The sequence below is a fragment of the Battus philenor genome, unplaced genomic scaffold (assembly GCF_028537555.1).
Source record: "Battus philenor isolate CCGP_79_NKW_IND1 unplaced genomic scaffold, ilBatPhil1.0.hap1 SCAF_12, whole genome shotgun sequence".
Taxonomy (NCBI): domain Eukaryota; kingdom Metazoa; phylum Arthropoda; class Insecta; order Lepidoptera; family Papilionidae; genus Battus; species Battus philenor.
This window is the reverse complement of record NW_027181674.1, coordinates 7,859,118-7,872,860: the sequence shown is the minus strand read 5'-3', so window position 1 is coordinate 7,872,860 and position 13,743 is coordinate 7,859,118.

The window sequence follows — 13,743 nt, the reverse complement described above, 5'->3', positions numbered from 1 at the left end:
TTTTATTGCTATGGGTTTATAAAGTTTATTTATTTAAATTTAGTACATCTCTTTTATAAGTAGTCCTTTGCAGGTGTTTCTATAATATGTTTTTGCTGCCCTGCCTGTAGTGCGTTGTTATGTTTCATCTTAAAGGAAGCATCGCCTGTTATATATTACTGATTGCCTCCCGCCCGATCAGCGTTGTCGCTACTTGCCGGTGTATTTTCATAAAAATTATTCTTGATAATTTTACAAACAAAAAATATGTTCTGGGCAGGTGACCAGTGAGAGACGTAGTCTGAAAATAGGATATTTTTTTTATAAAAACTCAAAATCTTTCTTGCTGGAATTTCGTGAAATTTGTTGAGCGGTAGACCTCTTGTCGGCAAATGGAATATTTTTTACAAATTCAAGTCTCTAAGCTATGGTTATGGGATATGGTTCTAGAGGTACTGTAATATCAGGATATAAGCATAAATCTCTTATATATATGAATATACATTTGGATAGTGAATAGTAAATAGGAATAACTCACTGTGTGGAATTTTGTTAATGAAGCTTGAAAGAGAAATATCATAATGAAATAGGTATATCTAACATCGGCACACAAGCAAAAATTCTTAAAGTAATGAAATAATAACCTATTAGAAGCAGAGATTCCACGTGGACCCAATGCGGATGGATCACGAATTGGCTACTTACACTAATCCATACATTTGACCCTACCTATGAGGCAGTATTATCAATAGCTAGATAATTGTGAATGGTGTGGTCATAATCATTTTACTCATTGTGGGTAGACGATCTACGCTGGTATTTCACTGCTACTTACTTACATAACGTTTGTACATCTAAGGATCTCATAATGTCTGATTTAATCTCGTAGAGAAATCCCAAGCATATTATTACACAATAACAATTACAAATTCAGTTCCTTATTATGAAATATTTTTTTAATTAATATCTTTGACTCGCCGTGTTGTAGACTGTTATGATAAATAAATATATCTAAATTTCAACAAAGAAGAGTAATGAATGCAAACATTTATTTTTAGCGGATACTGTTTCCAACATTCGTCTGTATTTATATTACTTAATGTAATAATCTCATATTGCTCGTATTTGACCTGTATTATATTTGCATCTTTTCTTCAAAATGAAAATATTTGTTATATCAAGAAAAAAAAATTGATTTGATTTAAGAACAATGATTTCAGGTATTACATATTATAGCTTTAAGACGTTAACGTGTTTAAAGGCGAGGGCAAGGGGTTTGAATGTATAACTCATTCATCGACAAAAAGCTTTAAAGCTTTCACATCTATTTTCAATCGCTCTGAATAAAATGGTCCCTCTGAAATATGTCACTTTAATATTTTTTCTATTGGAATGTGACAGGTCAACAACTTCTGACAGTACAAAGCTTCTGCAGGGACCGGTACTAAATAATAAATAATTTTAATATTTTGTATTCTGAATTGTGAAAACGCTTTTTGTTTTTTGAAACCGTTGATTTTTAGATAGAGTGTACTATACATTAATATATAGCAAGTAAAGTATGCATTAACTCCGTTAAAGCTTCATATCTATTTTCGTTCCTTGTAAAGCGGCCTATTACTAATCTATGTTACTAAATTTATAACTTCGGTTTTAATGATACTTAACCGTAAAATATATTAGAGTCAGTGGCTGGGATAACGGGTAAGAACTTTATAACTGCTGACTGTTTGATTCTGTAGTTACATGTAAGCATATTTGTTTAGTAGAGCTCGGTTTAACATAATAAATATACATAGTTTGCAGATACAAGTGTTCTCAGGCGTGAGAAGTGCCTTCAAATTTTAACCCAAACACTCGTGATATAGAGCGCACATGCGATGTCAAGAATTTTATATTTTGACTGGTTATATATTATAACACGAATCAAAACTATGAAGAAAAGATGCGTTTTAGGGTTATTTTATGCTTAGCAGGTTTAAATATATTTAATAAATAGGGCAGGCTTGCTTTTAACCACCATTATAGTCATAGGATGTTTACTACTAGGTCTAAGTTTCTCCGTAGATTTTTAGTAAGACCTGTTCCTTCAGCATCTTCCGGCGAACTAACTGAACTCGGTCTCCATTCCAGAACTTACAGGCCCCAGTGATCAACTATTGTGCGCGCTATGTAGCCTGTATACTGCCACTTCAATTTGCCAATCTGCTGACCAATGTCGGTTATTTTCATTCGCCTTCGGATCTTCTCATTCCTGATTCGATCTCGTAGAGAAATAACATAGCTAATGAAGCCAGGAGTATCAGACCACAAGTGAGATTATACTCAGTCTTAAATGTACATTTTGGTATAGAAAGTAGATAAAAATATGATTGTTTTTATATTAATTAACGGTATTAAATTTTTTAAATGAGTTCAACATCTTTCCTAAAATTTCTCTATTTTTAGAAATAATGTTAATTCTAAATTTTTCAATAATTTTTATACTAGATTTAAAAGTGTCTTTTTCGTCATAGTGAAAGTAAATAGATGAAGCGCGTCTCTTACCTGGCTTTAATTAATTTATCACAGTTGACAACAAGAATTAAATTATTCGTATTCAGCACAAGTCGACAGCTCGACGTAATTAAGTAGGATGTCGTACGTAGCTCTGAATTTTAATTCATTCCTATCAAGTTCTGGTTAAATTTTCTGCAATCTCAGATTTAAAGTCTTTTTTATTTTTAGTGTAAATGTTAATGTTATATTTATTTACGAAAGTTTTCTGACAGAATTTATACCTTTGTGGTGTAGTTTTAAAATAATATGATTAATAATTTATACCTATTTCATTTCCAATCTATGTTTTCTTTCAGACATTTCTGGTTTTATTGTAATTTGCATCTGCACTTACTAACAATCAAGTAATTTATGCCGAATATTATTGAAACAATTCAAAACTTCCAGGGAATTATTTTTATTATAGGTGGAAAATTGTCCGTAACCCGCTTTACTTCGTCCACTCAGCTGCACTGCAAGCACATTCAATCACAGCGGTCGAGTCAACGTTCAGTACTTACCAACCAGAACGTGTTTGTTCTACCATTGAGGAAAGTATAAAACAATGTTTATACAGAGATAGAAAACTAAACCTTTTTTTATAAGTAATATCTTTAAAGTGATTAAATATTTTATTTTTCCAGTGTCATTTTCTTATGCCTATGAAAATATTAGTTAATATTTAAGAACTAATAATTACAATTGATATTGGTGATAGTTTTTAAAATATACTCGTATAATTCAGCGAAGTTCCACAAGTCATGTACTTTAAATGATTAGGTTAAGAAATTTAGTATCGTCCTTGATAGGAACTTATTTGAAGTCCCAATGGCAAAATTTGAGCCGTAAGATATTTTCTACTGCTAATACTTCTTTTTCTTCTTCTTAACTATGCTGATAACAGCTCTTTCGATCTTCCCACAGCTCTTTCGATCTTCCCACAGCTTAATTCGATAAGCACAAGCGAACTCAACTTCACAATTTCTACATTCGTTTCATATTTGGAATACGTTAATATTACGACATCTCGAAATAACTCTCGAAATAGATCTCGAAATGGCGTATCCTATACTCCTTCGTCAGAATACTAGCATTCTATATCTATTATGAAGAGTGTCATTCGTTCCCTTATCACCTTAAAAAAGCGTTCCCAGTCCCTGAGTAATAATCGCGTTTACTTTTTATCACAGACAAAGAATCTGGAATTCCCTATCTTTTTGTAAAGGACAAACTATATTAGGATTTCATTATGATACATTCATAGATAAATTAGTTATAAATTTACCACTTTAATGTTTTTATCCTTATTTCCAATAACTTTGTATAAATATATATTCCTTTCCGAATGTATTATTAAGCTCAAAACCTGAAAATGGATAGACTAATTCGGCAAGTTTTATATTTATCTATGTATATCGAGAAAAAAACATAAAAAACATTTTCCTTTTCCCTTATATTACAGTGTAAATTAAAACATGTCTCTTACTGTCAAACATTTTACATCGATCAAACCGCAAGAAATGGTATTCGAATGCAATAAATTAAAAAAATGTTGTATAAGGTACACTATTGTAAAAACAGTACAGTTAACATATGTTACATTATGATTAATGATTGTGGTCTTAATGTTCTGGAGTAGAAACTACGAAACGGCAAGGTAAGAGTCATCAGAAACCGATAGATGCAAGCCGCTTCCAGACAGTTATCTTTTCACGTCCTACGGCTGAAATGATGATGATAATGATGAAAACTAACGTCTTAGTCTCAGTAGATAATCGTTGTTTATTATTTACAACAAGTGATCATCCTGAGTTAATAAATTAATATTTGTAAAAGAATGCAATCAAATAACTTATGACAGTCTGTCGGGATAGTTACCCACTATAATTATACTTATATACTGTCTAATTAATAGATCTAAGCTTACACTAGCCTAAACATTATTTATATTTCCTTTTTAAATAGAAATCGAAGTGTAAACGATCTTTTAAATACAAAGTAAATCACGTGGGCAATTTTAAATCTTTACTAATAATTAATTACATCAAAAGTAAATTGAGAAATAGGTAAAAAGTTTGCCCGTTGGGGACAAAATCCGCAATCAACGATTTTAAGCTAATTTTAAATCACTAGAGTAGTATTATTCGATAAATAAACTATTATAATTCTCTGACGAATTTTATAAAACTGTCAAAATTATTTCATTTTACGTATTTACAAACTAGACCTTCAATTTAAATCCGCCAAACCATTTGAAAACATTGGTAAAACGAAAAGCATTAAAACGACGCCGAACAAAGCTTGGTAGATGAAACTTTGTAATGGAGGGTTTGCCATTTGTCTATTTTGTAATGGAGAGAAAATTAAAAGGTGAAAAACTTTTTTTATTAATTATCATTTCTTCGTTTAATTAAATATCATTACCAATTCTTGTATTCAGAAACGTTAATTAAGTATTAGTTATTAGGGATTAAGCACCATCATTAAATGCTGCGAACCAATATACTGCGAAATTTAAATAGATATTATGACGTGATCTAGTGTAGATATTGTACTTTAAATATTTTGAAACTTTGTTTAAAATTTATTAAGGTAATTGAGGTTTAAAAGTTTATTTTAAAGAAGGTTCTTATGTAGCTATATGTTGTGGGGACTCAACAAAATGTTTTATAGATAAGAGAGATTTTTGTTCATTCATTAATTTCATTCAATTCAATTCATGTTCATTAATAATGCTGGTGGACTTACATTGTTGGAAATAGGCCTTCTCCAAAGATTTCCAATAGGACTAGTTGGAATCCGCATCCAGTGTTTTCTGTCGATTCCGGAGATCATAGGCATGCTGTTTCGTGGTCTCCCGTCCAAAAGCTTATTTACCCATTTTTATTTTATAAAAAAATTTTCACCTAGTCGTTTTTGTTATAGGGATGGAACAAACGTATCTTAGAAGTGGCTATTATGTGTGCTTTAAAGTTTTGAGGTCTAAATAAAGGAAAATCAATTATTAGTGTATTCCTAACACTGAAATTTTAAGTAAATAAAAATGTTATCGAATAGACTCTTTGATTATTAAGATTTTTTTATTAGTTAGGTTTGTTTCTTAAAAGAATGAAATGTAAAATGTCGCCAAAATCACGCTTTTTAACTATTTATTAATATTGCTGCTGCCTTTTTACGTCGGTATAGAAAAGTTTTTATTAATTTATAAGTTGCTGAAAGAACTTTTTCATTCATAGTATTGAAAGTTTTAATCTAACAAGCAATTTGACCGCAAAGTTTCAATTATGCTTGTCAACATGGAGATCGCTCAAGAAAGTAATTACTAAAGAAAAAACAACTAAACTCTATAAGTATCAGAATTTTTTTGAAAAGCCAGAAAATAAGTTTGATTTAAATTTAAGCCGATTGTGTTGTTTTTTCCTATCTTTCTATTATTATTAATACGTAAAGGTCATTTATGCGTAAGTAATATTAGTTATTATATAATTAATTTAAAATAATCGTAAACTGAATGATATTAAGAAGTACGAAAAAGTCAGATTATTTATATTGCGTCTCGTTTAATGGCCGACCAAACATTTTCCATATATGAGTAGCACCTAATATGTTATTACGTAGTATTATTAGTATTAGTTTTAAAAAAATCTTTAATGAAGTTATAACTTTAAATCTTAAACAACACGTATGTTATCGCTATCTATGGGGGGATATACCATAGTCGCAACGCTTGGCAGGCAGGTTGGCGATCGCAGCTGTTTATCATCTGGAAACTTATTTGTGTGCAGCGGCAATCCTATATAATTAATGAACAAAGTGTAAGTTATATAATATTGTATCCCGAGAATCGAACCCGTGACTTACGACCGCAAGTCTTAGTCCTCTATCGCTGGGCTATAATTGTTCTCAAAATGTAAATACAATACGTTTATACAGTTATAAAAAACTGTATAGTAAAGAGTCTCGGTCATTATATAGTTCATGTTGTCTATTTACTTTATCTCTTGACTTTATTATTATCTTTGTGTATTAACGTTCTAATGTCTTTGTTTTATTTTCCTTTTTTCTTAGATTCAATTACGGTAACTATGTATATTATAACAAATATTTATATAAAAATTATACTGATAATCTATTGCCTACATTTTCGCAGAATAAAAATACAAAAAAAATAGTAATTTAGTTTAGTTTTTTGTATATGTTTGTTTTTACCTTGTTGCTGTGCTATAAAAATAAAATAGATAATTAAAAAGAAACATACCAACTGCGAGATATTATTAATTAGTTATTATCTAACAATTGCGCTTGCACGAGCTAGCGTACAGAATAGTACTTCGGGTCGTTACTTGATTCATTCGAGTGACACAGCATGTGCAACGAGGTTTCAAGTATCACCTCTCGACCGGCTGCAATTCCATTATTACGATTAAGCTAACAAACGGCACTACAAATATGTGAAATTGTTTCACTGTTGTCATTTATTTGTTTGTTTACTCTATACTATATATATATAGGACAAAAAGAAAAATTTGTTTGAAAAGTCAAATAATAGACGGACTACAGATTACAAATAATACAAAACACTTACATTACACGTTTTATGAATAATAGCATAGTAACAAAAAATTCAACGTGTGTGCATTAGAACCATAAATAAGTTCTTTCTGTTTAAACAATTATTGCCATCTATTCCGCATAATTTAAATTCTTGGCAATTCTTAATATCATTGAATGAAGGTAATGGTAGGCAAAAGCCGTAACTAGGTGTAAAGATATGTAAGAAGAAATTAAAATAATCTCATAGCTTAGTAAGATGTTTTTCGTTCAATAACAAAACGTTCTCTATTGAAACTAACTTCATAATGTTGTCAAAAAGATTTTCGCCGCGGATGTATATTTGGTCGAGATAAAACAAAAAAGGCTAATGCTTACAAATCCGCTAATATGACCGCACGCTATTAAATATGTACGACACTGAACGTGCAGGATTCACGTAGGAGGGAGTCACATGCCATCCCTTTTGAAAGTTTAATGTGTAGTGCTCTGGATGCGACGTTTTTGTTTTGAAAACTGTTTCCGAGAAACGAAAATCCAAGAGCGTATTTCAAATCATTGATTGGTATTTGCAACTATACATTTTTTTGGAGTAACTACAGACATTTTATTAAATTTTACGTCGGCCTTTATTAATTACATTGTAATAATTTTATTAAAGGTAGTTTTATTTTTCTTAAATTCACTACTCGATCCCGTCACTCTTTTGCGACAACTTCCAGTAAAAGGATTGAAAGTGGTGGGGTTGGAACAGTGTTTTGATTATTGAGTCGGGAGCGCGGTCACTCGTTCGATAACCATCGAAATGATAAGTTGTTTAGTGGAAACTATGCTAGTTGGCTTATAAGAGTATTAAAACTGGAATAAAAGTATTTACTGTGCTATGTATTGGAGTTTTTCTGATAATATCAAATAGAAAAGGCTGCATTTATTATTTTTCATTTCATTAACGCAAACAAACGCCATTTATCTACCTTAAAATAAAGGAGGTCTAAGAGTTTTGTTATAAGTAAAATTAGGTATATTATAAAAACGCTCAAATCATAAGTTAAAAGATACATTATATGTGATATGTTTTAAATAAGTGCTTTCTACTAATAATCAACTCTTAACACAAAATAGATTCATGTGAATAGTTTTATTTCTATTCGTATACCACAAATTAATAAAACGTCTAAGAAATGGTAACGAACCATTTAGTTTTTAAGCGCTAATAATTGTAAAAATAATTGAAAACTTGAAATGATGTTTTGCTGAAAACATTGGAAGCTCGGACCAAGGCTCTGATGAGAAAAAAGGAAAGATGATCCAAAGTTGAAGAAGAAAAATAGGTATGTTTAATACGGAGAAAAAGCGTTTGTCTTCATAGTAAGCCATTTAAGCCGGGAGCGATATTGTGAAATATGGCTAACCTACCACGACGAAATATAAATCACTTTTATTTAGAATACGTTTCGGCTTATTAAGATAACAATATTTTGTTAGGAGTGGCTCAAAATCAATGAAATTTATGTCTGTTTTTTCATATAAATATATGGATATATATCATGCCTGTCACATCACTAGAAGAGTCGGGTTGCTACATTAGTGTTAATTAATGCTTAGGAAGGGATTGGAGAGTTTAGAAAAGGGTTAGTGGATTACTATTGGATAGCGGAAACTATTCCCTGTGTCAGTGAAATTCAAGTGTCGGACATTTAGATTAATTATAAACAAGTAAAATGTTTTAAATAGTTTTGTATTTTCACCAAAATATAATTCCGATTCAGTTACTGTTATACACAAATTAATTTGTAAACAGAAATTGAAAATATCTTGTTTTTTCTCGTTTAGAGACAAACAAAATGTTACTGTAGAAATAAGATTCACTCTGTTTATAGATATCTCGGTTATTTGCAGGTTAGATAAAATCGCATAAACTCTTTGTACAAATGTAATGCACTGTAAAACACCCAATTAATTATCAAAGACATCTCTTGTATGAATTTTTCTACATATTACAATGAATAAAGTTATGGTTTTTCCTGGCTAAAAGTTACGTCGTATTATATGCGCAGAAATAAAAGCGACAAAATTTAATCATCGGCACACGTTTTACACGTACGCTATTGGATATGTTCCAAACGTTGCCGTGAAAGGCTTATGTTCTACATATATATGCAGAAGACCAACTTGTACAGTTTATTTTTTCATGTTAGATTTATACAAAAATTAGTTGAATTTAAAAATAGCAAACGTTTATTTTAATACTTATACCTATACTCTTTGAAGTTATAAATAGTTTTTCATCTTCTTCAACCTGCATACCGCAGAACGTTTGTGAGTCACTGGTGGCAGTTTTTAATTTAGTTTTGTTTTTTTATTACTTATTAGATAGATACCTCTTATTTTGACAGAAAGGTCTCCGTATATTCGTGGGCAAAGGTGGGAAATGATAGACTGGAATTAAAAAAACAATGTTATCCAACATCACGACTTCAAAGTCCTAGTTTCTGACACAATCGTTTCGGAAGTCTTATAATAATCCCGGCCTTTGCTACGAATCATAATTTAGTCGCAAAAATAATTCAGGAGTGATCTGGAATAACAACTCTTCTTTTTTCACGTAACAGTGCCCTGCAGAAAGTTCCCCTCAGATTGTAATCGCGTTGGATTACTTCGTATAGCTTAGAGCGGCGGCAATCCGACCTGGATGACGGTGCATATTATACGACAACCCCCATAACAACGCTTTGGCGACGAAATAACGGTGGTCCTCGGCACGTTTATCCAGGTCATGCTACGTCTTTATACGTGTGTGTGTAGCTGGGGAGATATTTGTGCAGATCCAACCGAAGGCGATGAGAAATTAGGTCATCGTTATTGTAACTACGGTAGTACCTAAAGGCGTACTCGTAGTTTAACTAAAGTTGTCAAAGAAGACCGCAGAGTTTTAGTCGGTAAGAGTCCGGCATAATCCTATCGTTGTCCTCGCAACGGAAGGGTATATATAGGGTAGGCTGTGTAGAATTTCCTCGGGACAAAACAGAAACAGTCGCTCCAAGCTGGAAAGAAAAAAATGGACTTTTTTGTAATTTCTGGTGAAGAAAATATTAGAACTTGTTTTAAATTTTGTTAGGAATAAATAATATTATTTCTTTTAAATCGTAGCGACCGTGGGCACTCATTGCGTATAATTCTGCCAATGTTAAAATACATTGAAATTGATCTTTATTAGTAAAACAACTAAAAAAGGGAAGGAAGTAGTAATATGATGTATATTGTAGATAGTATAAACTGGAGGATTATTATTAAAATAATTGACCACTTACGAGTACATAATTGCAAAGCCCTCTTATGTTAATATATTGCATGCATGAATGCAAAATATTTTTTATATTAATCAATTATTTTCTAATAGTTGTATTTTGTTGATGATAATAGCTCTTGAAAAAAAATTTTGCACGACTAATTAATTTTAAAAAAATTGCTATTTCTATGCAGTTTCAAATAGAGAGAATTTTAATTACGGCTGGTAAAACAAGGGCGCGAATGATATTATAGTGAATATAGTATGCAGCTGCATATACCATTTAAAATAGGTCACCGGCGGAGTTTTTACAAGAGATCAGATGTCCACTACCGCTGACCATTACAATGTTTTAGTTTAAAGTACGCAGTAGCTAGAAAAGTTACCGCATTGTGTTTTCAGGAAGTAGTGATTAAATTGTTATTTAAACCGAATTTTAATTTAGTCAAAGAATAAAATTCTTGTCGTGCCAGTAAATAATTCTAAAGAAATTTAAAGATTCGTTCACCATTGAAAACTTTTTGAAAAAGCACAATTTAATTTATGAAACAGAATTTTGATTTATGGTTCCTATATTATGATTTATGGCTTTCAGATTAGTTTCTGCGACTACATGTTTCAACCTTCAACCCCTCAACGGATTCAATTCGTAAATAATAATATCAGAATACTGACTAACTAATTTTTGTCCAAATATAAACGCTTCCTTACGCCGGCAAAACAAACTAATTACGCGAGTTGCACATTTTCAGGCTTTAACTCTTTCCGGTACAGTTTAAGCAATACGAAATATATTATCTTAACTCTTATGGAGGAGAGTGCAAGTAATATAAAGATTTATTAATATACTATTACGTAAATCAAAATGAATTAAGTACGAAAGAGAAATTATTTATCCCTTAAAAGAATGTTTATTCTATTTTATTGACTCATGTAACAAAAAACTGTAAATCCACGTTTACGATAATATCTTCTGTTTAACTACCATACCGTTAAGTCAAATGTTACAAATATTTATAAGAAAGATAATTTTGAGGGAAATTTGTTTTATATTAAAAAGTGTGCTCCACGGTGGATAAAGTAATAAATTTCCTTAAGCAATTTATTGAGTTGAGACCGAAGGCAATTTGTTTGGAGGGTTTTGAATATGATAAACAAAATGTGCGCTAACAAAATTTCAACTTTTATACTAAAATTGAACTGTTTTTGTAATGTTACGATGAAAAAGATCGTTGGGTTTTAGTCGTTTGTGATTTTGTCCTATAACATCCTATAACTGCCTTGAGTATTATTTTGCTGATACACTTTTATTTTATTTTCTGGGCTATTATTTTTTAAGTTTAAAGAAAGGCAAGTTAAAAAATTGTTAGGTTAGTTAGTTATAGTTATCAACAATAACAGTCAACAACAGCGGACGTTCCACCACAATGTCCAAACACAATGCAAAAAGACGACCTTGTTAAGACCGACAAAAGACGCAGATCGGTTTCAACAAGGCCTATTTGATATATGAAGGAGGATTATGTCCAGCAGTTGAAGACCTATTACTGGAATTATGATGATGATGGTTTTTAAACGCTTGGCAGGCTAGTTGTCTAGCAATCGGCCTGCTTTTGGAATTGTTTCGGAATTATGTTCGCTGTGGTAAATTTATTCAGTGAACAAGTTGTAGTCTTTTGTATTAACTTGACAAGGAAGCCCTCATTTGAGCGTTTTTCTCTTTGCCTTCGGATTTCACTTAAAGGATCTTAGTGCTTAGAAACTCCTTAGTCATGTAGCCTAATAAGCCTTCTAGGCCTTCCAGGAACCACTCGAGCTTTGTTACTATAAAAAGCTTTGAGATAATTGTAAGTTTGTGAAGTGGTAAATACCAACAGAAAGATAGCGTCTCTCAATAACAAAAAAGCGAAACAGCGAATAATGGTATACAAAGTAATTGGTTATAGGTGTAAAGAAATAAAGGGGTGAATATATAACACATATGTCAGCGGAGTGCTTTGAAGCCTTTACGCCTATTTCCTATCATCCAGTATAGAGTAATCACTCTGAAACAAGTTATATATTTATTTTTCTATAGGAATACGATAGGCCAATAACTTGTCAATACATAGTCTCAAGGGGAAGAAGTAATAAATTTTAATGTCTCTTAGATCCTAATTTTTAAAACATCTTTTCTTACTATGTTATAATTACGGTATTTGTTTCATTTATTCCATTTACTTTCAATTATCGTATGACCTTATACCTTACTGATATCACACAAGCTACACATTACTTCCATTAAGTTTTTCACATATAACTAATTACTGTGTAGTAAAGTTTATAAAAGTAAAGGTCATATACACATTTGAGTTTTCAAATTTATGACACCTCTCACTACCTAATATTTCATAATATAAACTGAATAATATTTTACGAAAATTTTGACTAGTTAGTAAGCCGGGTTAGTCGCAATTTGGTTTTAAAGTTTTATTACATTTTTATTGCAGTTTTACTTTGAATTGCGTCATCTACATACTGCAATAAAGACAGAGGATTAAGCTTAATGCTGTTGATATTCGCGTTTATTACTCGTCTGCAGTCTAAGGCACTAAGCCTACCTAACAGAGCTTCTTGTTTACGAATCTTCCGCATTATAATATCTTTTCAGAGAATGTAATAGTCGTATAATATCAGTTTAAAAAGGAAAAAAAGGCTTTTTTTACTGAAAAAAGGTTTTTTTCATTGTTCTAAAATAGTTGTTAAACATTTCTGCTAACCTGATAATAATTTTGTAGTTAAACAATCTTTTAAAACATCACTCTGTTAAATATGATTTCATGTCGAAAGATCATGTCGACGTTGGTAGATGCGTGAATAATAATTATCTGCAATACACATTACATACAATTACTGATTTTTGTAATTTTTTATTCTTTGACGAGGTATTTCTGATTAATTTTATTTTTTAAATCTCTTCTTCGGGCAACATTTAGAGCAGTAATTTATTGATATGTTGACAATAGCTGTTTGCTTCTCTGGCACTTACAGCAACACAGGTAGTGAGTGGGTGGCCTTTGCTTGCTCATTTTAGAATTTTTACAGTAACTAAGTTCTGGTTTCTCATTTCCGGTGTCGATGTCAAGCTTATAGTAGCTCGACGAACCCTATTCTCGAGATTTCTCTACGAGTGCGAATTAGGAATGACGACATTCGTAGGTCAAAGAAAGTAACGGACATAAAAAATTATAGGAAGGCCTATGTCCAACTGTGGACATTCTATAACTTAAAAATGAAGCACTGATCAGCTTTTTAGTTATCTTTTTAAGACCGTTAAGCTTCTCATGAAGTTCAGTCGGACATTTCATGAACACTTCATGTTCTGCGCAAGGGCGCTCGAGAAGGCT